Genomic DNA, 27,500 nt, shown 5'->3' with positions numbered 1-27,500 from the left:
CATTGTCTCTGTCTGTTGGCAGACACAGCGTGCTTGTGTTAGTGGCCTCCATCTGTGATTGGGTTTTACTGCGAGCCAGAAGGCCGGCTCTGAATAATTGATGTGTATTGTGCAGGGCACGGAGAGGGGGAGAGAGAGGAGAGGGAGTGAGAGAGAGGAGAGGGAAGAGAGAGATGGGAGGGAGAGAGGAGGGAGGAAGAGAGAGGGAGGGAGAGAGGGAGAGAGGGGAGGGAGTGAGGAAGGGGAGAGGGGGAGACAGGGGGGGAGGTAGAGAAAGAGGGGGGAGAGAGAGGGATAGAGGAAGAGAGGGGGAGAGAGGGAGGGTGTGAGGAAAGGAAGGGAGAGGGAGAGAGGAAGGGGAGAGGAGGAGACAGGGAGGGAGGTAGAGAAAGAGGGGGAGAGAGAGGGATAGAGGAAGAGAGAGGGAGGGAGTGAGGAATAGGAAGAGGAGAGGGGAGGAGGGGAGAGAGAGAGGGAGGGATAGAGAGGGATAGAGGAGGGAGGGAGAGGGGGAGACAGTGAGGCAGGGGGAGACAGGGAGGGAGGGAGAGAGAGAGAGGGAGAGAGAGAGGGATAGAGGAGAGAGAGAGGGGGAGAGAGGGAGGGAGGAGAGGGAGAGAGAGGGAGGGAGAGAGGAGAGAGAGAGGGAGGGAGGGATAGAGAGAGAGAGAGGGAGAGAGAGAGAGAGAGAGAGAGAGAGAGAGGAGAGAGAGACAGTGAGAGGGGAGGGGGAGAGAGGAAGGGTGATAGGAGAGAGAGCGAGCGAGAGGGAGAGGGAGCGAGAGAGAGAGAGAGAGATGCCTGCAATGGATGGGAAGGAGTTGCTATTTCTGCCAGCCACTGAGATCACCACGCACGCACACACACACACTCCCTCCCTGCCTCTCCCTTTGTCCTCCAGGATTAGAAGTAGGCTGTACTTGTGTAGCAAGCAAAGATCTTTGGTAGCAAGTAGTTGTGCAGCAGGTGGGGGGGGGGGGGGGGGGGGGGGGGGGGGGGGGCAGGGTTGGGTTGCAAGTTTGCTGGGGGGTTTAGAGGGATACTCAATGTGGTTGGGAAGCAACACTGGCCTGATGGCAAGGAAGTAGGTTGCAAGCTGTGTGTGTGTGTGTGTGTGTGGGTGTGTGTGTGTGTGTGTGTGTGTGTGTGTGTGTGTGTGGGGGGGGGGGGGGCGGAAGGAACTGCAGATGCTGGTCAACACCGAATATAGACACAAAAATGCTGGAGTAACTCACAGTGGGTCAGGCAGCATATAATAGCAGGGAGGTTCTACTGCAGTTGTACAGGGTCTTGGTGAGACCACACCTGGAGTATTGCGTACAGTTTTGGTCTCCTAATCTGAGGAAAGACATTCTTGCCATAGAGGGAGTACAGAGAAGGTTCGCCAGACTGATTCCTGGGATGTCAGGACTTCCATATGAAGAAAGACTGGATAGACTCGGCTTGTACTCGCTGGAATTTAGAAGATTGAGGGGGGATCTTATAGAAACTTACAAAATTCTTAAGCGGTTGGACAGGCTAGATGCAGGAAGATTGTTCCCGATGTTGGGGAAGTCCAGAACTAGGGGGTCACAGTTTAAGGATAAGAAGGAAGTCTTTTAGGACCGAGATGAGAAAAACATTTTTTTTTCACACACAGAGAGTGGTGAATCTGTGGAATTCTCTGCCACAGAAGGTAGTTGAGGCCACAGTTCATTGGCTGTATTTAAGAAGGAGTTAGATGTGGCCCTTGTGGCTAAAGGGATCAGGGGGTATGGAGAGAAGGCAGGGATGGGATAGTGAGTTGGATGATCAGCCATGATCATATTGAATGGCGGTGCAGGCTCGAAGGGCCGAATGGCCTACTCCTGCACGTATTTTCTATGTTCCTATGTTTCTATCACTGGAGAGAAGGAATGGGAGAGGATGGGTCTCAACCCAAAATGTCGTACATGCCTCCTTGCCAGCTGTATGTTGTCCCTTTCCCTGCATACGGTGGAGATTGAGGTGTGTTGCCAAATGGTGCAGAGAGAATTTTGTAACCTGAATTGAACCGAGGAGAGGGACACATTTGCTCACTGAGCCACTCAGGGCCAAGGATTCATAAGAGGGGCTGCGAGTTGAGTGGGGGCCTGATTTTATAAGTGTAGGTGTTTATTCTTTGGAGCGCAGAAGGTTAAGGGGGGACTTGATAGAGGTCTTTAAAATGATGAGAGGGATAGACAGAGTTGATGTGGAAAAGCTTTTCCCACTGAGAGTAGAGAAGATGCAAACAAGGGAACATGACTTGAGGATTAAGGGACAGAAGTTTAGGGGTAACATGATGGGGAACTTCTTTACTCAGAGAATGGTAGCTGTGTGGAATGAGCTTTCAGTGGAGGTGGTGGAGGCAGGTTCGATTTTATCATTTAAAAATAAATTGGATAGGTATATGGACGGGAAAGGAATGGAGGGTTATGGTCTGAGTGCAGGTAGATGGGACTAGGTGAGAGTAAGTGTTCGGCACGGACTAGAAGGGCCGAGATGGCCTGTTTCCGTGCTGTAATTGGTATATGAACTGCAGATGCTGGTCTTCACCGCAGATAGACACGGAATGCTGGAGTAACTCAGTGGGACAGGCAGCAGCATTGGAGAGAAGGAATGACTGACGTTTCTGATAAAGCACTTTTACTGTTGCCCATGGTAGAGGGGTTGGGCCTGTCTGTGTTTGATGCTTGTATTGCCCCGGTCCAAACCAAAGGGGTCTGAAGAAGGGCCTCGACCCGAAACATCACGGGCTGTGGAGGCCGGTTCTCTGGATGCATTCAAGAGAGAGCTAGATAAAGCTCTTAAAAATAACGGAGTCGGGGGATATGGGGAGAAGGCAGGAACGGTCTACCTTCAATTTTCCAGCATCTGCAGTTCCTTCTTGAACAGATACTGGAGTAACTCAGCGGGACAGGCAGCATCTCTGAAGGAACGAGTGACGTTTCAGGTCGAGATGCTAAAAATATTTGAAATGTAATGGGACCTATTCTCACCCACCTCCTCTGGCAGCTCGTTCTATACACCCACCAGCCACTGTGTGAAGAAGGCCCATAGAAAATAGGTGCAGGAGGAGGCCATTTGGCCCTTCGAGCCAGCACCGCCATTCATTGTGATCATGGCTGATCGTCCCCTATCAATAACCCGTGCCTGCCTTCTCCCCATATCCCTTGACTCCACAAGCCCCTAGAGCTCTATCTAACTCTCTCTTAAATCCATCCAGTGACTTGGCCTCCACTGCCCCCTGCGGCAGGGAATTCCATAAATTCACAACTCTCTGGGTGAAAAAGATTTCACTCGCCTCAGTCTTAAATGACCTCCCCTTTATTCTAAGACGGTGGCCCCTGGTTCTGGACTCTTCCAACATTGGGAACATTTTTCCTGCATCTCCTGCATCTAGCTTGTCCAGTCCTTTTATAATTTCATATGTTTCTATAAGATCTCCCCTCATCCTTCTAAACTCCAGTGAATACAAGCCTAGTCTTTTCAATGTTTCCTCATATGACAGTCCCGCCATCCCAGGGCTCAATCTGGTGAACCTGCCTCAATTACAAGGATGACCTTCCTCAAATTAGGAGATCAAAACTGTACACAATACTCCAGATGTGGTCTCACCAGAGCCCTATACAACTGCAGAAGAACCTCTTTACTCCTATACTGAAATCCTCTTGTTGTGAAGGCCAACATTCCATTAGCTTTCTTCACTGCCTGCTGTACCTGCACGCCAACATCTCCCTGTTAACTGTTTACCGATCGCACCTTAAACCTGTCTTTGAATCAGTCATTGAGTCAATAAAGTACAATTTAATGTGGCCACGGACAGCCAATTTATAAACAGGAAGCTCTTGGAAATAGAACTTGGAGCACGTGATCCATATCTCTATTCACTGTTAATCCATGTGCCTATCTTAAAGTTTCTTCAACACCATAATGTGCTCCAGGGCCCAACCAACCCCTGTGTAAAAATAAAATTGCCCCTCATAGAAACATAGAAAATAGGTGCAGGAGGAGGCCATTCAGCCCTTCGAGCCAGCACCGCCATTCATTGTGATCATGGCTGATCGTCCCCAATCAATAACCCGTGCCTGCCTTCTCCCCATATCCCTTGACTCCACTCGCCCCTAGAGCTCTATCTAACTCTCTCTTGAATCCATCCAGTGACTTGGCCTCCACTGTGCCCTCTGCGGCAGGGAATTCCATAAACTCACAACTCTCTGGGTGAAAAATAGATTTCTCCATTATATTCTCCCACTCTCACCTAATAGCTATGCCCTCTGTCGTTGAGTAAAAAAAAGGTTCTGATTTGGCTGTCCTAATTCACCTCCCATATTGGTGACACAGCGGGTAGAGTTGCTGCCTCACAGCCCCAGAGACCCGGGTTCGATCCTGACTACGGGTGCTGTCTGTACGGAGTTTGTACGTTCTCCCCGTGACCCGTGTTGGTTTTTTCTCCGGGATGTCCGGTTCCCCCCCCCCCACACTCCAAAGCCGTGCAGGTTTGTTGATTAATTGGCTTGGTGTACATGTAAAAATTGTCCCTGATGTGTGTAGGGTAGAGTTAATGTGCGGGGATCGCTGGTCGGCACGGTCTCGATGGGCCGAAGGGCCTGTTTCCACGCTGTATCTCTAAACTAATCTAATTTAACATCCTTCTGTGAAGTCTCCTCTCGCCCACCAACTTTGTAGAGAAAATAGAAAAGTGTAAATGACCAGTGGGGGCAGTTGCCGTGATGTTGGTGAGGGATTATTATCGGCCACGATCTCACGCCAACTCCTTTTCTAGGAAGCCAGGCTGTGTGAAAGCGGGCGGGGAACTTGGTGAAACATCCCTTTGGAAAGATAGCATCTCCCACAGAACTGCGGTAGCCTGAAGCTCCGTGATCAGGGTTAGGATGTGGGGCGGTCCGAGACCTCGCTGGGCTCAACTGCGTGCAGTTATTCAGTCACCGTGATCGCTGGGTTCGTGGGAAAAGCTCCAAAGGTCAGGGCGGTGAAGGCAGCTTGTGCTGCAATGGGGAAGGAGAGCGAGGGCCAGTTCTCGGGATTGAGATAATTTGCTTGCACTAGTCTGAGCAGTAGGAGATACAAGGGAATGATGCCCTTCAACACTGAGCCTTGTGCTGCACAACTGTTCCCTGTTGGACTTCTTAGTGTGAGATCTTGATGCATGCACACGCACACATATACACACACACACACATACACACACATACATAGGCACATACACACACACACATACATAGGCATATACACACACACACACACGCACACATATACACACATATACATACACACATATACACACACACATACACACACACACACACACACATATACACACACATACATACACACATACACACACATACACACACACATACACACACGCACACACATACATACACACACACATACATACACACACACACACACACACACACACACACACACACACACACACACACACACACACACACACACACGCATACACACACACACACACAAAACACACACACAAAACACACACACACACACATACTGTTCATTAAGATAGTATTAATGTACGGGGATTGCTAGTCGGCATGCACTTGGTGGGCCGAAGGGCCTGTTACCTCTCTGTGTCTCTAAACTAAACTTGTTCCTGTGATATTCTGTTGTATGTTCGTACATATATGGTCATGTATCTCACATGCACACGCATGCACACTTAGACACATCACATGCACACATCTGTCCTAATTCCTCTTGCTTCCATCACCCCCTCCCTCTCCACCCTGCCCTGCATTTCCCTCTCTGCCTCACTCCTCCAGTTAGCCGCACTGTCTCCACTCCCCAGTGAGAGGATGCTCCCTCCCCCCAGGGTCACTCACCATTGCTCTCACCCCAGGCCCCATCGCTGCTCCAAGCACGAAGCAGGGCCCACACCACATCTCCCCAGAAACCCTCCAAAGAGTCAGAGAGCCAACAGCAAGAAAATGACTCTTTTGCCCAACTTGCCTGTGCTGACCTAATGCCCCATCTATGCTAGTGCCAATCATAAACAGAGCAGTAGCTTGACTCAACAGCCAAAAGTCTGTAGCCTCCATTTGCTCTGGTATTTTATTTAATTCTTCACGTATTTAAATGACAATGTTTTATTTTTAATTGTGTACCGTATGTCGTGTGGTTACTTGCTAGCGGAGCACCAAGGCAAATTCCTTGTATGTGGTCACGGTGGCCGAGCGGTAGAGTTGCTGCCTTACAGCGAATGCAGCGCCAGAGACCCGGGTTCGATCCCGACTACGGGCGCTGTCTGCACAGAGTTTGCACGCTCTCCCCGTGACCTGCGTGGGTTTCTCCGAGATCTTCGGTTTCCTCCCACACTCCTAAGACGTGCAGGTTGGCTCGTATAAATGTAAAATTGTCCCTAGTGAGTGTGTGTGTGTGTGTGTAGGATAGCATTATAGAAACATAAAACATAGGTGCAGGAGTAGGCCATTCGGCCCTTCGAGCCTGCACCGCCATTCAATATGATCATGGCTGATCATCCAACTCAGTATCCTGTACTTGCCTTCTCTCCATACCACCTGATCCCTTTAGCCACAAGGGCCACATCTAACTCCTACTCCCTCTTAAATATAGCCAATGAACTGTGGCCACAACTACCTTCTGTGGCAGAGATTCACCACTCTTGCGGGGATCGCTGGTCGGCGCGGACCCAGTGTGTCGAAGGGCCTGTTTCCACGCTGTATCTCTAAACTAAACCTGGCTTATAAATTCAATTCAAACTGCCCGCATTTGGACCATATGCCTCTTAGTCTTTCCTATCCTGTCGAAGGTGGTTTAAATGTTATAGACCCTGCCTCAACTACCTCCTATGGCAGTGGGCTTACTTTGGGTGCTCTGTTTTCCTTAAGACGTGTGGGTTTGTAGGTGAATTGGCCCTAGTGTGTAGGATAAAACCAGTGTATGGGTGATCGCTGGTCAGCACGGACTCGGTGGGCCGAAGGGCCTTTCCCACGTTGTATCTCTGAAACTAAAAGGAAAACATTATTCACCGACGTTGAATGAATTCAAGGACATGTGAGTAGAGGAAGGGACTGGCCGTGATTAGTTGGAATTACGATGAGACGTGCGTAGAGAGAGCGTCTACACCTCAAGCCAGGGAACGTCAAGGCTGGGAAACAGCACCAACGTCTAGCTTCCCTCTTCCAATTTACCACACTCAGCCTTTCTCTTCAGCACTGTAGAGTTGCTGCCTCACAGCGCCAGTGATCCAGGTTCAATCCTGACCACGGGTGCTGTCTGTACAGAGATTGCCCGTTCAACCTGTTTTCTCTGGGTTCGGAGCTCCAGCTTCCTTCCACATTCCAAAGACGTGCAGGTTTAATTGGGTTTTATTTTAAGTTCATTTGCCTCTAAATTGTCCCTAGCGTGTAGGATAGACCTGGTAAACGGCGCGGACACGGTGGGACGGAGAGCCTGTTTTCCGCGCTGTATCTCTAAACTAAAACTAAACTAATCTAAACTTTGAACGTCTGCAGATGGGCCTCGACCTGAAACGTCACCCATTAGTCTGAAGAAGGGTCTCGACCCGAAGCGTCGCCTGATCCTACTATCCACAAAGACTGCCTGTCCCGCTGAATTACTCCAGCATTTTGTGTCTAAACTAAACGAAAATTTGAAAACCGTGTCGAGATTTCATGTTTCATAAGTTATATAACCATATAACCATATAACAATTACAGCACGGAAACAGGCCATCTCGGCCCTACAAGTCCATGCCGAACAAATTTTTTTCCCCTTAGTCCCACCTGCCTGCACTCGTACCATAACCCTCCATTCCCTTCTCATCCATATGCCTATCCAATTTATTTTTAAATGATACCAATGAACCTGCCTCCACCACTTCCACTGGAAGCTCATTCCACACCGCTACCACTCTCTGCGTAAAGAAGTTCCCCCTCATATTACCCCTAAACTTCTGTCCCTTAATTCTGAAGTCATGTCCTCTTGTTTGAATCTTCCCTATTCTCAAAGGGAAAAGCTTGTCCACATCAACTCTGTCTATCCCTCTCATCATTTTAAAGACCTCTATCAGGTCCCCCCTTAACCTTCTGCGCTCCAGAGAATAAAGACCTAACTTATTCAACCTATCTCTGTAACTTAGTTGTTGAAACCCAGGCAACATTCTAGTAAATCTCCTCTGTACTCTCTCTATTTTGTTGACATCCTTCCTATAATTTGGCGACCAAAATTGTACCCCATACTCCAGATTGAGCAGAATTAGGCCATTCGGCCCATCGAGTCTACTCTGCCATTCACTCATGGCTGATCTATCTCTCCCACCTCGCCCCATAACCCTCGACACCTTGAAAGAACTGCACTTTGAACAGCTAGCAGGGTTAACATTAGAGTTCTTGTTAATGCGCGGTTTCTGACCATCCCAATCAGGAAGTAGCATTTCCTACAATAGTGACTACTCTTTAGAAAGTGGTTTCATTGACTGTAAAGTACCGTGGGATATTTAAGGTGTCACGCAAAGCAGTTCTCGGTAGTTAAAGGAGAAGTGAAACAAACATTTACAGAAATCCAGGAAGCTAGCTGCATAGTTTTTCGTTTTTACGAAAGCCTGCCCCAAAGAGTATAGTCTTCAATGCCTTATTTGTCTATGAACTATTTTTACAACAGAGTGCAAGACCAGCAGCCCTTGGATAGAGGGGGTTGTTTAGTTGCATTCATAATCCCGACCCCTCTTTTGATGCCCGAGTCTCCAAAAACTTTGCCATGCAGTGAAATTATTACAGACACATTCTTGCAGGAGTAACTAAGCGGGGCAGGCAGCATCTCTGGAGAACATGAATCAGTGACGTGTTGAGTCGGGACTTTCTCCAAACCGCTGAGTCGCTCCAGTACTTGTGTCATTTATTTTGGTAAATCGGCGTCTGCAGTTCCTTGTGTCTTCACAGAGAAATCATCACTTGGTCAAGATCGGTACAGAAAGAGTAGCGGTTTGTGTGAAGCCCCACCTACATGGCAGGGTGAATCTTAAGATGGTGGTAGACAAGACTTTCTCAGTATCAGAACTGATGCATCGGTGTCTTGTGCATAGTGGGGATTTGCAACTTTCAGGAGACATTCGTGTTCTTGGGGAGAAAAACAACTTAAATTACTGGAATGCTTTTATAAACTTGTATAAGGGTGGCATGGTGGCCTAGCGTTAGAGTTGCTGCCTCACAGCGCCAGAGACACGGGTTCGATCCTGACTACGGGTGCTGTCTGTGCAGAGTTTGTACGTTCTCCCCGTGACCTGCGTGGGTTTTCTCCGAGATCTTCGGTTTCCTCCCACACTCCAAAGGTTTGTAGGTTCATTGGCTTGGTGCAAATGTAAATTGTCCCTAGTGTGTGTAGGGTGGTGTTAGTGTGCGGGAATCGAGATTTGTCGATTCTTGATTGGTGCGGGTGTCGGGTTATTGGGGAGAGGGCAGGAGAATGGGGTTGAGAGGGAGAGATAGATCTCTTAAATATAGCCAATGAACTGGCCTCAACTACCTTCTGTGGCAGAGAGTTACATATATACATATAGCCTCGCTCAGTGGACGTCAGGAAAGGCTTGGGGAGTATAGATAAGATTTTAGTCTTGACTTAAAGGAGTCGATGGAGGGGGCAGTTCTGATGGGAAGGGGGATGCTGCTGTTCCACAGTCTAGGGGCTGCAACCGCAAAGGTGCGGTAACCCCTGAGCTTATGCCTAGACTGCGGGATATTCAGCAGCCCCAAGTTGGCCGATCTGAGGGACCTGGAGGTGGAGTGGTGGGTGAGAAGACTTTTAATGTAGGAGGGGGAAAGCCCATTGAGGCCTTTGTAGACATGGAGGAGGGTCTTGAAATGTATACGGTGCTAGTCAGGGTGTGGAGGCCGCTGCTACAAGGCCCAAATGCCTCCCAATTCCCTTAGGTCAGTGTTTAAGAAGGAACTGCAGATGCTGGAAAATTGAAGGGAGAAAAAAAATGCTGGAGAAACTCAGCGGGTGCAGCAGCATCTATGGAGCGAAGGAAATAGGCAACGTTTCGGGCCGAAACCCAAAGGGTTTCGGCTCGAAACGTTACCTATTTCCTATAGTGGAGATTGTTCAACTCTTTGCATGGAGTGAAGGAAATAGGCAAACGTTGCCTATTTCCTTCGCTCCATAGATGCTGCTGCACCCGCTGAGTTTCTCCAGCATTTTTGCCTCCATTGGTCAGTGATGTGGCCAGATTAATTAAATTAAGAATGAGCTGGCATTAGTAATGGTGACCTTGTTGTGGTAACCCCATCCTCTATACCCATGCCCTATATGAGGAGTTATGATATGTGACACCAGAGTTAGCCAGTGTGGAAACAGGCCAACTTGCCCAACAATGCCCCATCTACACTAGTCCCACCTGCCTGCGTTTGGCCCATGTCCCTCTAAACCTGTCCTATCCATGTACCTGTCTAAATGTTTGTTGAGTGTTGTGATGGTACCTGCCTCAACTACCTCCTCCGGCAGCTCGTTCCATTCACCCACCACCTTGTGTGTGAAGAAAGTTACAGCGCCATTTGTTGATGCACGTTGAAACGCACCCAGCAGATCATTAAGTGTCGGGGGGGGGGGGGGGGGGGGGGGGGGGCAATCTTGTCCTTGACACCCAAGTTCTAAGGAAGAGTAAATCAAACCTATGATTCACGTCTATGGCGAATCTTTAAGCAGAATGTAAAATTATCACAGCAGGCAAGAAGCAACACTCTGGCGGGCTGTCTCATGGAAATTCTCTTTTCTAAGACAATGCTTCCCTTTTGTAAGATGTCAGGAAATGTGTTCTGCTTTGGATGAGGCAAGTCATGAGATGCATAACCGGAGATTCCCAGCTGTAGTGAAGCAGTCCATGGGGCTGGGTTAGTTGTGTGGAGTCTTGCCCAGGGAACATGTTGCAACACAAGAGTTATGGGATGAAGGTAACTCATTGGCTTTGGAGATCCAAACCTATCGGCCCACAAAGGCCATGCCGATTCACCCCGTACACTAAAGGGCCTGTCCCACTTGTGTGGCATTTGCGAGTCACGCAGGTGGGTCCCAAAATCCTGGGGCACTGCGCATTACTGCCTACGCCACCACGCGCCATGCACGCGTAATGGACGCCATGCGTACATCACGTTCGCGACACGAGCGTCGTGCGTCGCAACGCGTGAATGATGTCGCGTGAATGATGACACGCAAATGACACCCAAGTGTACAGGGTCTTGGTGAGACCACACCTGGAGTATTGCGTACAGTTTTGGTCTCCAAATCTGAGGAAGGCCATTATTGCCATAGAGGGAGTGCAGAGAAGGTTCACCAGACTGATTCCTGGGATGTCAGGACTGTCTTATGAAGAAAGACTGGATAGACTTGGTTTATACTCTCTAGAATTTAGGAGATTGAGAGGGGATCTTATAGAAACTTACAAAATTCTTAAGGGGTTGGACAGGCTAGATGCAGGAAGATTGTTCCCGATGTTAGGGAAGTCCAAGACAAGGGGTCACAGCTTAAGGATAAAGGGGAAATCCTTTAAAACCGAGATGAGAAGAACTTTTTTCACACAGAGAGTGGTGAATCTCTGGAACTCTCTGCCACAGAGGGTAGTTGAGGCCACAGTTCATTGGCTATATTTAAGAGGGAGTTAGATGTGGCCCTTGTGGCTAAGGGGATCAGGGGGTATGGAGAGAAGGCAGGTACGGGATACTGAGTTGGATGATCAGCCATGATCATATTGAATGGCGGTGCAGGCTCGAAGGGCCGAATGGCCTACTCCTGCACCTATTGTCTATGTTTCTATGCCCTTGACCCTATCCTACACACACTAGGGACAATGTACATTTATACCAAGTCAAACAGTCGACAGACCTGTACGTCTTTGGAGTGCGGGAGGAATCTGGAGCACCCAGAGAGAACACACCTGTACAATCCCTGTACAGACGGCACCCGGAGTCGGGATCAGACCCGGATCTCTGGCGCTGTAAGGCAGCAACTCTACCACTGTGCTACCATGTCACCCTTGCATTGTGCAGGGCAATAGTGGCATGACACTGTTATCTGCATTGTTGTGTATGTGTGCGTGAGAGAGTGTGTGCGCTTGTGTGTATGCACACACGCATGCTTCGTACATATCATTTAACTGTGGCAAAGACTCTGATGTATTTGGGAATCTAGATTAGCAAATGAAAGCTACAGTATTGATGTACAGAGATGCCATTGTAAGTATCAGTACAAGGAGATAGGTGGGACGGATGCATATACTGTAGTATGCTTGCCATGATGGGTCAGACATTGAGTATAAGAATCAGATAGTCATGTTACAGTGTTATAAGACGTTGGTTAGACCTCGTTCGGAGTATTGTGTGCAGTTCTGGTCGTCTTGTTACAGGAAGGATGTGGATGATTTGGGGAGGGTGTTGAAGAGGTTTTAGCAGAGTGCTATCTGGATCAGAGGCTGCAAGCTGTGAGAAGATGGTGGCCACACTTGGATTGTGTTCAGGGTCAGGGTAGGGTCCTGACAGAAGTATCTAACGTTCAAACTGCTCATTCACACACACACCCCGTTGGTTCAGAGCCCATTCTAAACTGCACAAGATATCGGTTGTGATACTTTCCGTTTGTCTTTGACTTGCGACGGTAAATATCACTCTGATGGTGTCTTATTCTCGAACGTTGCCAATGCCAAGGAGGATGGCTAAGTAAGGTGTCGTTGCTGGGTGATGCTTCATAAGGTCAGCGCAGCGGTAGAGTTGCTGCCTTACAGCGACTACGGGCGCTGTCTGTACGGAGTTTGTACGTTCTCCCTGTGACCGCGTGGGATTTCCCCGCGATCTCCGGTTTCCTCCCACACTCCAAACCATGTGGGTTTGTTGGTTAAAATTGCCCCTAGTGTGTAGGGAGTGGATGAGAAAGTAAGGACTACATAAAACTGGTGTGAATGGCCAATCGACTGTTGACTCAGTGGGTCAATCTGTTCCCATGCTGTCTTTCCATTAATCACAACCTTGTCAATATTTCCCCACCAGCAATAACAATAAAGACAATTTTCAATGATCAAGCACCTTCAATGTATCACAGAACTAGCATGAGGAGGCAATTGAAGGTTGGCATCAGCTGGGTGGGCTGAAGGGCCTGTTTTAATGCTGTAGACTCAAAAACTAAAGATGAAGTGATGGTCTAATTGAGGTGTTCAAATGGGGCGGCAGGGTGGAGTTGCTGCCTCACAGCGCCAGTGATCTGGGTTCGATCCTGACTATGGGTGCTGTCTGTATGGAGTTTGCATGTTCTCCCCGTGACCTGCATGGGTTTTCTCCTGGATCTCCGGTTTCCTCCCAAACACTCCAAAGACATGCAGGTTTGTAGGTTGATTGGCTTGGTGTAAATGTAAATTGTCCCCAGTGTGTGGAGGATAGTGTTAGTGGGCGCGGATCCGGTGGGCCAAGGGCCTGTTTCCGCTCTGTATCTCCAAACTAAACTAAATGGAAGAAACATAGAAAATAGGTGCAGGAATAGAGGCCATTCGGCCCTTCGAGCCTGCACCGCCATTCAATATGATCATGGCTGATCATCCAACTCAGTATCCTGTACCTGCCTTCTCTCCATACCCCCTGATCCCTTTAGCCACAAGGGCCACATCTAACTCCCTCTTAAATATAGCCAATGAACTGTGGCCTCAACTACCTTCTGTGGCAGAGAGTTCCAGAGATTCACCACTCTCTGTGTGAAAAATGTTTTTTTCCTCATCTCGGTACTAAAAGATTTCCTTCTTATCCTTAAACTGTGTGGCCCCTTGTTCTGGACTTCCCCAACATCGGGAACAATCTTCCTGCATCTAGCCTGTCCAACCCCAAATCAGCTGCTGAGATGGAGCTTTGGTTCCTGACAGTTAACTGGGAGCTTGGCCCTGGATTCGATGACGATGGACATGACATTACCACTTCATCTCACCTTCCCTCCATTTTCACACACACACACACACACACACACACACACACACACACACACACACACACACACACACACACACACACACACACACACACACACACACACACACACACACACACACACACACACACACACACACACACACACACACACACACACACACACACACACACACACACACACACACAAACACACAAACACACAAACACACACACACACACAACACACACACACACAAACCACACAGTTTGCAACTCATTGCCCTGACAATACCAGCTGGCATAAACAGCTTCAGCAAAACACCACACATTCATTTATTGTTTCGTCTGCATGTGAGGCACGATTTCACCGAACCCCCAGAGGAGTAGATTATGGTTGGGTTGCTCTAACCCTCAGTGGATGTAACCATGCAACGTTGACAGTTTGAGTAGAGACCTGGTCTTTATTCTGTAACACACTGTTCCACCTCTGTGCAGGTAACAAGTGCTGGGTCGCAGTGACCCCAGGCTGTTGCTAGGCTCAGAAACTGGGAATGAACACAAAATGCTGGAGTCTCTCTCGTGTAGGAAGGAACTACAGGTGATGGTTTACACCGAAGATAGGCCCAACAACTCAGCGGGACGGGCAGCATCTCTGGAGAGAAGGAATGGGTGACGTTTCGGGTCGAGACCCTTCTTCAGACGTCCGAAATTGAGAATAAGGAAGAAGGGTCTCAAGTCAGTCAGTCAAGGAAGAAGGGTAGGTCTTTATTCTTTGGAGCGCAGAAGGTTAAGGGGGGGACTTGATAGAGGTCTTTAAAATGATGAGAGGGATAGACAGAGTTGACGTGGGTAAGCTTTTCCCATTGAGAGTAGGGAAGATTCAAACAAGAGGACATGATTTGAGAATTAAGGGACAGAAGTTTAGGGGTAACATGAGGGGGAACCTCTTTACTCAGAGAGTGGTAGCGGTGTGGAATGAGGTTCCAGTGGAAGTGGTGGAGGCAGGTTCGATTTTATCATTTAAAAATAAATTGGATAGGTATATGGACGGGAAAGCAACAGAGGGTTATGGTCTGAGTGCAGGTGGATGGGACTAGGTGAGAGTAAGTGTTTGGCACGGACTAGAAGGGCCGAGATGGCCTGTTTCCGTGCTGTAATTGTTATATGGTTATAAGGGCCTTGACCCATTCCTCCTCTCCGGAGATGCTGCCTGTCCCGCTGAGTTACTCCATCTTTTTGTGTCTAACTTCCCAAACTGGAACCTTGTTTGACATGAAGTTCCTGGTGAGCCCTTGTTCTCCTTCCCAGCGGCTGCTCTAGACCTTTCCCCGTTCAGCGGAGGGAGGGGAGCCGGTCTAAGTCTCCATCTCCTCGTCTGGCAGAAGAAGGCGTGCGCCAATTTGCACCTCGACTTGGCTCTCGGCAGCAGGACGTGAACCCACAACCCTCCGACTCACAGGAAGGTGCGCTACCCACAGAGCCACAGCTGGCCTCAGTCACGACTGATGTGAATCACAACTCCATCGTTAGACTCTTCCACCTGCTCTCCCCGTGTGTTTGCTGTGTTGAACAAAGGCAGCTTCACACTCATCATACATCTACTGGCACCTCCTGCAACTCCATTGAAGTTTACTTTTTTCTGGTGTCTTTCATTATTTGTTCTAATCTCTCTCTCTATCACCATCTACATCTCCCGTTTCCCTTTCTGACTTTCAGTCGACCCAAAATGTCACCCAAAGCGAGATAGAGCTCTGGGGGCTAGCAAAATCAGGGGATATGGGGAGAAGGCAGGCAGTTCACGAGATTGATCCCTGGGATGGCGGGACTGTCATATGAGGAAAGATTGAAAAGACTAGGCTTGTATTCACTGGAGTTTAGAAGGATGAGGGGGCTCTTATAGAAACATATAAAATTATAAAAGGACTGGACAAGCTAGATGCAGGAAAAATGTTCCCAATGTTGGGCGAGTCCAGAACCAGGGGCCACCGTCTTAGAATAAAGGGGAGGTCATTTAAGACTGAGGTGAGTGAAATCTTTTTCACCCAGAGAGTTGTGAATTTATGGAATTCCCTGCCGCAGAGGGCAGTGGAGGCCAAGTCACTGGATGGATTTAAGAGAGAGTTAGATAGAGCTCTAGGGGCTAGTGGAGTCAAGGGATATGGGGAGAAGGCAGGCACGGGTTATTGATTGGGGACGATCAGCCATGATCACAATGAATGGCGGTGCTGGCTCGAATGGCCGAATGGCCTCCTCCTGCACCTATTTTATGTTTCTATGTCACCTATTTCTTTTCTCCAAACAATCGCTGGTCGGCGCGGACTCGATGGGCCGAAGGGCCTGTTTCCGCGCTGTATGTGTTGTTCTTGCATAGTCTTGCTACACTCAATTACAACTGCAAGTAGGTAGTTTTTGAATTCTGAAGGGAAGGTCTATTAAAATGGTATGTTAGTCCTTTGTTTCATAAAATAGAAATTACAAGTCATCTTTTGTATCCAAATTGATGCATTAAACCAGAATATTAAGTCTCTGCCTGTAATGGTGCAATAGTCATTCCAGTCCCTTAAGACTGCCTTACTGGTAGAACACTGGGCTCTGAGTGTCAGTCTGGGTGAGTGATTTCATGAACTGCTTGTCCACTTTTATGCTTCTATAAGGGCAACAGGGTGGCACAGCGGTAGAGTTGCTGCCTCACAGCGGCAGAGACCCGGGTTTGATCCCGACTACAGTGGCTGTCTGTACCAAGTTTGTACGTTCTCCCCGTGACCCGCATGGGTTTTCTCAGAGAGTCCCATCCGAAAGACCTGCAGGTTTGTGGGTTAATTAGTTTCCCCGCTGTATCTCTAAACTAAACTAAACTGAACCAAACCTAACCTAACTAAATTAACCAAACTAGTGAATATTCTGTACACACGGAAGGATTAATGTCAAATCATATTCTCCAGTCTCTAAAGGGGCTGTCCCACTGTACGAGTTAATTCAAGACTTCTCCCGAGTTTCCCCTGACTCAAACCCGGAGATTTATGGTAATGGCCACTCGTCGGTACTCGGGGCTTTTGTGGACGTTTTTCAACATGTTGAAAAATCTTCACGAGTTTTCCCGAGCTTACTGCGTTTCCCGAGTACCTGCCGTTAGCGTTACGAGCCGCTAAGAGACGTCCCGAGCTCCGACGTACCCGCTACGTACATTCTACTGCTTTTGTTTTAACTCGGGAGAGCTCTTGAATTACCTCCTACAGTGGGACAGGCCCTTTACATTCCAAAGGAGGTTCCCGCATTATGAAGTCAACTTTTTTAAATCACTGTGGTGAGATGTCACTAGGTGAGATCCATTTGACTGTAGCCCGTTCATGTACAAGTACCTTAGTTACCAGGGGTGAACTACATTGCTTTCCAGCCCGTGCCAGTATTGTTAATCAGTCATTATGCCTTATTCAGTTTGTGATGGATGCATGGCCACAGAACGTGGATGGGTACTGGAACCATCAATGCACAAGATTCCTCTCGGTGATAGCAGAAGAGTTCACTGTCGGGTGACTCCTGGCACTTGTCTCATGAAAGCTCTCTCCAGTGAGCTGGCCCATGCCTATCTCTCCATCGTCAGAGTTGCAAAGAACAGATGAAATTGTCAACATTGCTTTGCCTTGCTGCTTGTTAGAGTTTGCTTTGCACAGACTAGCGGCCACAATTCCACTAGCCACTTGGGATTCCACTTCTCAGCGACTTGACTGGCTGTGAGGTTCTTTGGCATGCTTTGAGAAGTTTGTAAAAGGTGCTCTAGGAATATTTTTTAATATAAACATCTTGGGCGGCACGGTGGCGCAGCGGTAGAGTTGCTGCCTCACAGCGCCGTAGACCCAGGTTCGATCCCGACTATGGGTGCTGTCTGTGCGGAGTTTGTACGTTCTCCCCATGACCGCGCGGGTTTTCGCCGAGATCTTTGCTTTCCTCCCACACTCCAAAGACGTGCAGGTTTGTAGGTGAATTGGCTTGGTGTATGTGTAAATTGTCCCCAGTGTGTGTAGGATGGTGTTAATATGCGGGGATCGCAGATCAGCACGGACCCGGTGGGCCGAAGGGCCTGTTTCCATGTTGTATCTCTAATCTAAACTAAACTAAATCTTGTGTAAGAAGGAACTGCAGATGTTGATTTAAACTAAAGATAAAACTAAATCTTGCTTATTCTGCTAACCTGAACAGGGCAATTTGTGGATAAAATTCTTCCATTGCCCGATTCCCCAGATATTATAAGGTCATAAGTGACAGGAGTAAAATGAGGCCATTCGGCCCATCAAGTCTACTCCGCCATTCAATCATGGCTGATCTATCTCTCCCTCCTAACCCCATTCTCCTGCCTTCTCCCCAAAACCTCTGACACCCGTACTAATCAAGAATCTATCTACCTCTGCCTTAAAAATATCCACTGACTTGGCCTCCACAGCTGTCTGTGGCAAAGAATTCCACAGATTCACCACCCTCTGACTAAAGAAATTTCTCCTCATCTCCTTCCTAAAAGAATGTCCTTTAATTCTGAGGCTGTGACCTCAGAATTTCTTTTGATATTGGCCACTGACACACATAGAACAATTGGAAAGGTACGAGTACAGGCCAGTCATCTTGGGTTTAGTTTAGTTTAGAGATACAGCGCGGAAACAGGCCCTTCGGCCCATTGGGTCCGCGCTGGCCAGAGATCCCCGCACATTAACACTATCCTATACCCACTAGGGACAATTGTTACATTTACCAAGCCAATGAACCTACAAACCTGTACGTCATTGGAGTGTGGGAGGAAAACGAAGATCTCGGAGAACTCTTGACGCAAATGTCAGATGAATAAAGAATGAAGATAAAATATAGAATTAGTGAAACTGTGTGGTGGATGATAGGTGTGGACCTGGTGGGCTGAAGGGTCAGACTCTATGCTGGATCTCTTTCTAACTCAAAGGCTTACAGTTCCAAACTGGCAGCGTAACATGCCACTGGCGGGTAAACCAAGTTTAGAGTTTAGAGATGCAGCGCGGAAACAGGCCCTTCGGCCCACCGAGTCCGCACCGACCGACGAGGAAACACTTTTTCACCTAGAGAGTGGTGAGTCTGTGGAATTCTCTGCCTCAGAGGGTGGTGGAGGCGGGTTCTCTGGATGCTTTCAAGAGAGAGCTAGATAGGGCTCTTAAAAAAATAGCGGAGTCAAGGGATATGGGGAGAAGGCAGGAACGGGGTACTGATTGGGGATGATCAGCCACGATCACATTGAATGGTGGTGCTGGCTCGAAGGGCCGAATGGCCTACCCCTGCACCTATTGTCTATTGACCAGCGATCCATGCACACTTACACTATCCTACACACACTAGCCACAATTTACAATTTACAATTATACCGAGGCCAATTAACCAACAAACCACTACGTCTTTGGAGTGTGGGAGGAAACCGGAGCTCCCGGAGCTCCCTACAGCACCCGTAGTCAGGATTGAACCCGGGTCTCTGGCGCTGTAAAGCACGACTCTACCACCAAGTCTTTCCGCTCCTCCTCTCTGAGATAGCAAGGTATCATAGTTTCTATAATGTTCTAGAAACTTACAAAATTCTTAAGGGGTTGGACAGGCTAGATGTTCCCGATGTTGGGGAAGTCCAGAACAAGGGGCCACACAGTTTAAGGATAAGAGGGAAATCTTTTAGGACCGAGATGAGAAAATCATTTTTTACACAGAGAGTGGTGAATCTGTGGAATTCTCTGCCACAGAAGGTAGTTGAGGCCACACAGTTCATTGGCTATACTTAAGAGGGAGTTAGATGTGGCCCTTGTGGCTAAAGGGATCAGGGGGTATGGAGAGAAGGCAGGGATGGGATACTGAGTTGGATGATCAGCCATGATCATATTGAATGGCGGTGCAGGTTCGAAGGGCCGAATGGCCTAGTCCTGCACCTATTTTCTATGTTTCTATTATAATTTATGCTTCTATATATAAGAATGTTATATAGCTTTTATAACCCCATTAGTTATCAAAACACAGAATGGCAGAGTAGGCTATTCGGCCCTTTGAGCCAGCACCGCCATTCAATATGATCATGGCTGATCATCCCCAATCAGTACCCCGTTCCTGCTTTCTCCCCATATCCCTTGAGCCCTTGAAGCTGGCCCTAAATCTGTTGGTACGGGCTTTCAGGATCCTGTATCTCATGCCCGATGGGAGTGGGGAGGGGAGGGAATGGCCAGAGTGGAAATGCTTCTTGATTATGTTGGCTGTTGGGGTGAAGTGTAGATGGAGTTGATGGTGGGGCAGCTGAGCTGCGGGATGGACTGAGCTAGGTCGATACTCTGTGGTCTGGGTCGGAGCCGCTCGCAAACCAAGCCGCGACGTACAGCAAGCGTTTCAGAGCACGGAACGAGGTGTGCAAAACGCCCAGGTCCGTGCGATGTGTTTCACAGGGAGCTGGGCTGGCTCCAAATGTCAGTGGGTGCTGTGAACTTTGCGATGAGCGCCACAGGGACTCTGCCGAACAAGAAAAACACCAACCGGAAATTAAATGTTCAGACCATGACACAACCTGGTGGGTGGTGAATCTAGGCAGTGGGACGCTCAGAGCTGTATAAATGTCATATTTATTCTAATCTCTGCACACTAATTTCATGAGCCACTGGTTTAGGGTGAGTTGGATGAGTTAAGATCTACTCTCGTTCTCGCCCGCCCAAGAGGAGGCGTTTAGATGCATATTGGGGGATATTTTGTGCTATTAGGCTACTGGTGTTTAAGAAGGAACTGCAGATGCTGGGAAATCGAAGGTACACAAAAGTGCTGGAGGAACTCGGTAGGTGCAGCAGCATCTATGGAGCGAAGGAATAGGCGACGTTTCGGGCCAAAACCCTTCTTCAGACTGATGTAGGGTGGGGAGAAGAAAGGAAAAGGGAAGAGGAGGAGCCCGAGGGCTGAGGGAGAGATGAGAGGGGGAGGAGACAGCCAGGGATCCCGGAAATTGGAGAATTCAATGTTTATGCCGCTAGGGTGCAGACTGCCTAGGCTGCTGGGTTGCCTTTTATATTCAATATTACATGCCAATGAAGTCGATTTCAGGTCCCCTTTGGGACAGAACTTACCCGAGTCCTAACCCCCCTCACCTGTATCCACCTATCATTCACCAGGCATTGTCTCTCCCCCATTTCTTTGCCAGCATTCCACTCCCCACCCGAGGTTTAACTTTAGATTTGAGTTTATTATTGTCTGGTGTTGCCAAGACAAGGGGTCACAGCTTAAGGATTCCAGGGACAGGGGTCAACAGTCTGAAAGAAACCCTGAACCCAGAGAAATGTTGAACTCTCATCCAGGTAGTCCAGTTCCTATATTTAAGAGGGAGTTAGAGTGGTGTTAACTCAGGGGGTTAGAGGTACGGGATTGAGTTTTATGATTATTGTGGCTGCAGGTCGAACGATGGTACAGTGAACATCTATGTTTCTTGTGTACCTACCGTGAACATCTCTCCGTGCTATCCAGGTGATACTATAGACTTAAGGAACTGCTGTAGAACTCTATGTAGAACTCAATGTGCGGGACAAACACATCAGAGGGTACAGAGAGGTGACGTTTTGGGTTGGAACCTCTCTCTCTACACTCGTACTATTATTTGTATAGGAAAGAACTGCAGATGTTGGTTCAAATCGAAGGTAGACACAAAAAGCTGGAGCAACTCAGCGGGACAGGCAGCATCTTTGGAGAGAAGGAATGGGTGACGTTTCAGGTCGAGACCCTTCTTCAGACTGAGTTACTCCAGCATTCTGTGTCTGCGTCTATATTTAATTGTACTTACAATCAACATAATCTGAAGTACAACATAGGAACGGATACAGTTTCATCACTGTAGTGCACTGGTTCTAGTGACAGATCCACAATGGGGTAGGTGTGAAGCGGACACAACCTTCCCATATAGATAGGTACAAAGTGCTGGAGTTACTCAGTGGGTCAGGCAGCATCTCTGGAGAAAAAGGGTGGGTGACATTTTGGGCCCGAGTCCGAAGAAAGGTCTCGACTCAAAACACCACCCACCCATGCTCCCCAGAAATGCTGCCTGACCCGCTGAGTGACTCCAGCACTTTGTGTCTATCTTTGGTATAAACCAGCATCTGCAGTTCTATGTTTCCACTGCTACCCCAGCTAACGGTGCCTGACCCACTGAGTTACTCCAGCGCCTTGTGTCTGCGTGTTAGAGAGGGCAGGTTAAAGTGGATGTGTGTTTTTCTGCTCATTGACCCTGGTCTGACCTTCAGTTGGCCTTCCCATTCCACCAGCCTTCAGACTTGCCCACGCTCGCTGTTGATGAATCAGCGCTGGTGAGATGACTTGCTCAGAGTTGTGGCCACGATAAACCAATTGATGTTTGAATTGTGGAGGTGGTGGGGGCAAATGATCAATGAGTTGCTTGAATGATGAATGGGTAGATTATGGTTTTAGAAACATAGAAACATGGACAGACAGTAGGCCATTCAGCCCTTTGAGCCAACACCGCCATTCAGTATGATCATGGCTGATCATTCACAATCAGTACCTCGTTCAGGGTTTTTCCCCATATCCCTTGATTCTGTTAACCCCAAGAGCTAAATCTCACCGTCCCTTGAAAACATCTAGTGAATTATCAGACTATTTCTATAAGACTAGGCTTGTATTCACTGGAGTTTAGAAGGATGAGGGGGTGATCTTATAGAAACATATAACATTATAAAAGGACTGGACAAGCTAGATGCAGGAAAAATGTTCCCAATGTTGGTTGAGTCCAGAACCAGGGGCCACCGTCTTAGAATAAAGGGGAGGCCATTTAAGACTGAGGTGAGAAAAAACCTTTTTCGCCCAGAGAGTTGTGAATTTGTGGAATTCCCTGCCACAGAGGGCAGTGGAGGCCAAGTCACTGGATGGATTTAAGAGAGAGTTGGATAGAACTCTAGGGGCTAGTGGAGTCAAGGGATATGGGGAGAAGGCAGGCACGGGTTATTGATTGGGGACGATCACAATGAATGGCGGTGCTGGCTCGAAGGGCCGAATGGCCTCCTCCTGCACCTATTTTCTATGTTTCTAATTGGCGTCCACTGCCATCTGTACTCTATCTGTGCCTCCCATAATTTAACATACCTCTCTATAAAGTCTCCTCTCAACCTTATGACATATGAAAAAGGTTAGCATTATAGTTTGTGGCAACATGAGCTTCAAGGCGACAATGAATAAACGTGGCAGGTTTAAACGCGCCTTTATCATTAGAAATGACACAGGAATGCATAATGGAGGATTGGCATTGGAAGTATGTGTGGGAACAGGATTGTTAATGATGGAAACTGCGTATGTGAGCGATCATAATCCTTCGGAGTTTCGAAGATCAGGTATAAAGAGATTTTACAGTGGTAATTACATTAAAGTGAATCCAGTTTGTAAAGGTATATATAATGAAGGAATACATGCCCGTGTCAACCACACCCAGAGTGTCTGAATAATTTGAACGTCTAGGTGGGAATTTCAACATTTCCTCTGCCCAATGGCCCTGGTTTTTTTAGCTAGGTTAGATTTTGGGTGTGGCGTGAGAATCTATTTCCAAATTGGCTGCATGAAAAAATATCCAAGCATCAACCTGTGCATAGACTCCATCATCTCAACCTGGGCCTGATAAAGCATTCACTTGTCTCACACTGATCGTCTTGCAATCATCCATTAGACCTTGACATTAAGGTTCAAAGAGGGACTGGGGATATTCAGCAAGTCAAGGAGTGATACAGTGTGGAAACAGGCCCTTCGGCCCAACTTACCCACACTGGCCAACATATCCCGGCTGCACTAGTCCCACCTGCCCACGTTTGGCCCATATCCCTCCAAACCTCTGTCTGATCAGTCTGAAGAAGGGTTTCAGCCCGAAACGTTGCCTATTTCCTTTGCTGCATAGATGCTGCTGCACCCGCTGAGTTTCTCCAGCATTTTTGTCTACCTCCAACCTCCCTATCCTTTACATATCGAACTGTTTCTTAAATGTTGTAATACACAATAGGTGCAGGAGTAGGCCATTCGGCCCGTCGAGCCAGCACCGCCATTCAATGTGATCATGGCTGATCATCCACAATCAGTACCATATCTCCTGCCTTCTCCCCATATCTCCTGACTGCTATATTTCAGAGTCCTCTTTAGCTCTCTCTTGAAAGTATCCAGTGAATTCCACAGTCCCAGCCTCAACTACCTCCTCTGGCAGCTTGTTCCATACACCCAAAAAGTTACCCCTCAGATTCCTATTAAATCTTTTCCCCTCACCTGAACTGTATGTCCTCTGGGCCTCGATTCACCTCCTCTGGGCAAGAGACTCTGTGCATCTTCCCGATCCATTCCTCTCATGATTTTATACGCCTCTGTAAGATCTGTTGTTTGGAGAAACTTGGAGACAATCATGAAGAAGCACATGGACTCGCAGGGTGGGTGCGGAGAAGATTCATAAGGGCATGTGAGGGAATGCAAAAATTAAATAAGAAAAAGAAGGTTGAAAGGGAATCCAATAAAATGGACGTTTTGATTTAAAAATGTCTTAAAATGATGGAAGACTTTGATAGAGTGGATTTTGGATAAATGTTGATTGGCAGCGGTAGAGTCCCGCATTTGGTCCCGACTACGGGCGCTGTAGGTACGGAGTTTGTGCGTTCTCCCCGTGACCTGCGTGGGTTTTCTCCAAGATCTTCGGTTTCCTCCCACACTCCAAAGACGTGCAGGTTGGCTCGGTATAAATGTAAAATTGTCCCGTGTGTGTGTGTGTGTGTGTGTGTGTGTGTGTGTGTGTGTGTGTGTGTGTGTGTGTGTGTGTGTGTGTGTGTGTGTGTGTGTGTGTGTGTGTGTGTGTGTGTGTGTGTAGGATCGCGTTATAGAAACATAAAACATAGGTGCAGGAGTAGGCCATTCGGCCCTTCGAGCCTGCACCGCCATTCAATATGATCATGGTTGATCATCCAACTCAGTATCCTGTACCTGCCTTCTCTCCATACCCCCTGATCCCTTTAGCCACAAGTGCCACATCTAACTCCCTCTTAAATATAGCCAATGAACTGTGTGGCCTCAACTACCTTCTGTGGCAGAGAGTTCCAGAGATCCACCACTCTCTGTGTGTTAGTGTGCGTGGATCTGCTAGTCAGCGCAGACTCTGTGGGCTGAAGGGCCTGTTTCGGCGCTGTATCTCTAAACTAAACTATACCAAGGGGAAGTGCAGATGCTGGAGTCTTGAGCAGAATACTAAGTGTCGGAGGAACTCGGGTGGTTCGGCAGCGTGATGGGTCCCAAACCGAAGCTTCACCTGTCCATGTTCTCCAAGAGTGCTGCCTGACCCACTGGGTTACTCCAGCACTCTCTCTGATTAGGATCATCTTCAGGTGTCAAGGTGGAGCTGGAACAGGGAAAGGTTTTCATAACCTGTTTGGATCCAAAATCCAAACAGGGCTATCGAGCCTTTCACACACATTCCCTACACACTAGGGGCAATTTGCAGAGACCAGTCAACCTGCAAACCTACATGTCTTTGGGGTGCGGGGAGGAAAACCCGTGAGGCCACAGGGAGAACGTGCGCACTCCACAAGGACAAACTGCGTCACTGTGGCACAACTCTTCCTATTAACAGATCTAGGAAAGGAAACAGGTTTTCTGCTGTCATTCGCTGCTGAGTGACCTGTGGACTGTGGGAGAGAAGGATCTGATTTGATTACGATACTTAAATTACGTGCTAAAGTAGACGAGAAAATGGAAATGATTGAGAAGGAGGGATAATGGATTCCTCCCCAAACTCTTTGCTTAAATTCACATCAATCTATTTCATCCATTCACCCTCTCGCTTTCTGTTTTTGTTTATCCCTCTCTCTATATCTCCCTCCCTTACTCTCTTTACGTTTAATTATTTGAAATACAGCATGGAAACAGGCCCTTCGTTATGTTTAAGAAAGAACTGCAGATGCTGGAAAAAGCAAGGGACTACCTGAAATTGGAGAAGTCAATGTTCATACCGCTGGGGTGTAAACTACCCAAGCGAAATATGAGTTGCCGCTTCTCTAATTTGCGCTAGGCATTCACTCAGCCAGTGGCTTCTCCAATTTCAGGTAGTCCTTGCTTTCTCCCTCCTTCCCCTCCCCTCCCCAGCTCTCCCACAGCCCACTGTCTCCACCTCTTTTTCATGGCCCCCTCCCTTCCCCCGACATCAGCCTGAAGAAGGGTCTCGACCCGAAACATCGCCTATTCCTTCTCTCCATAGATGCTGCCTCACCCGCTAAGTTTCTCCAACAGTTTTGCTACCATGCTAACCATTGATCACCCACCCATTCACACACGTTCTATGTTATCCCAATTTCACATCCACTCCTTACACGCCAGGAGCTCTTTGTGGAGGATAATTGACCTCCAGAGTGGTATATCCTCCCTTCCTCAACGTTCACAGTCTATCCCTCTTTGCCTTTCTCGTTCTCTCTATCTCTCCGTTGAATATCGTCCCCAGTCGGCAGATTTGCGTCAGTGTGTCTGCAGATTGCTCTTCACATTTTAATAGTCAACATTGCTGTTTGTTTCCTTATTTAGACTTGACCTCCATCAGGGAGCATTCCTCCACTGAGAAGTAAACAGGATTTGCGTAGCTCGTTTGGAAATGGAACTCTTCTTTGCTTTGTGCAAAATTTAAAAGGTTGTTGCCTGACCCTTTGGGAGAAACAAAATCTAACTCGACTTGCTGAATTATCTTGCAATGTTTGCCTGATGATTTTGTTACCACCAGTCTGCGTGATTCACAGGGTCATGGATCTATGTGAGGTAGTAATGGGCGTATTCTCAGGAAATACTCCCTCCCACTAACCCCAACGTCAATGGAGCCTCTCTGAGTTGGGATTTTAGTTTCAGCTGTGCTTGGGTCTACTCCCTACTTTTACTTTCCTTGTTCACCTCGCCTTGTTTATCTTTCTTGATGGTAATTTTTAGAGAGGAGCTCTCTGTACCACAAGAGAGTGCAGCGGTAGAGTTACTAACGTACAGCGCCACAGACCCAGGTTCGATCCTGGCCACGGGCACGGAGTTTGCACGTTCTCCCCGTGACCTACGTGGGTTATTCTCCACGAAATTCCTCCCGCACTCCAAAGACGTACAGGTTTGTAGGTCAATTGGCTTGGTATAAGTGTACCAATTGTGTAGGATTGCGGTAGTGTGCGTGGATCGCTGGTTGGCGTGGTGTCGGTTTGACCAAAAGAGTGTTTCCGCGGCTGTATCTCGAAACTAAAAGCAAAGGTCATTACTGAATCAGGAGTCGTATCTCACTGTTATCTCACAGTTTCATGATTAGCATCACATTAGCGTAACATCTTCCAGTAAATTAGTTAACACAACATCAACGTCGGACCTATGGTGGGAGGATTTGAACTGTTGTCTCCAGGTCGTTAGTTCAACCATCTGCATGATGTGTCCACTGGAATCTACTTGTCACACATGCTCTTGTACCTCTGTGAAATCCCATGGGATCCTTCACTCCGTGACAGGCAGCACGTAAATGCAAAGCGATTTTAAACCACTTGGAACAATTATCCTTCT

At 48.0% G+C, this 27,500-nt stretch overlaps 1 protein-coding gene across 9 annotated transcripts in view; it reads left to right on the top strand.

Annotated features, from left to right (window-relative positions):
- zmiz1a (zinc finger, MIZ-type containing 1a) overlaps positions 1–27,500 on the top strand; it is a 277,790-nt gene that overhangs the window by 205,731 nt on the left and 44,559 nt on the right. The gene's annotated exons all lie outside the window — the stretch shown is intronic.

This window comes from Leucoraja erinacea, chromosome 34 (assembly GCF_028641065.1).
Source record: "Leucoraja erinacea ecotype New England chromosome 34, Leri_hhj_1, whole genome shotgun sequence".
NCBI lineage: Eukaryota > Metazoa > Chordata > Chondrichthyes > Rajiformes > Rajidae > Leucoraja > Leucoraja erinaceus.
This window is presented reverse-complemented; position numbering and strand designations above follow the sequence as displayed.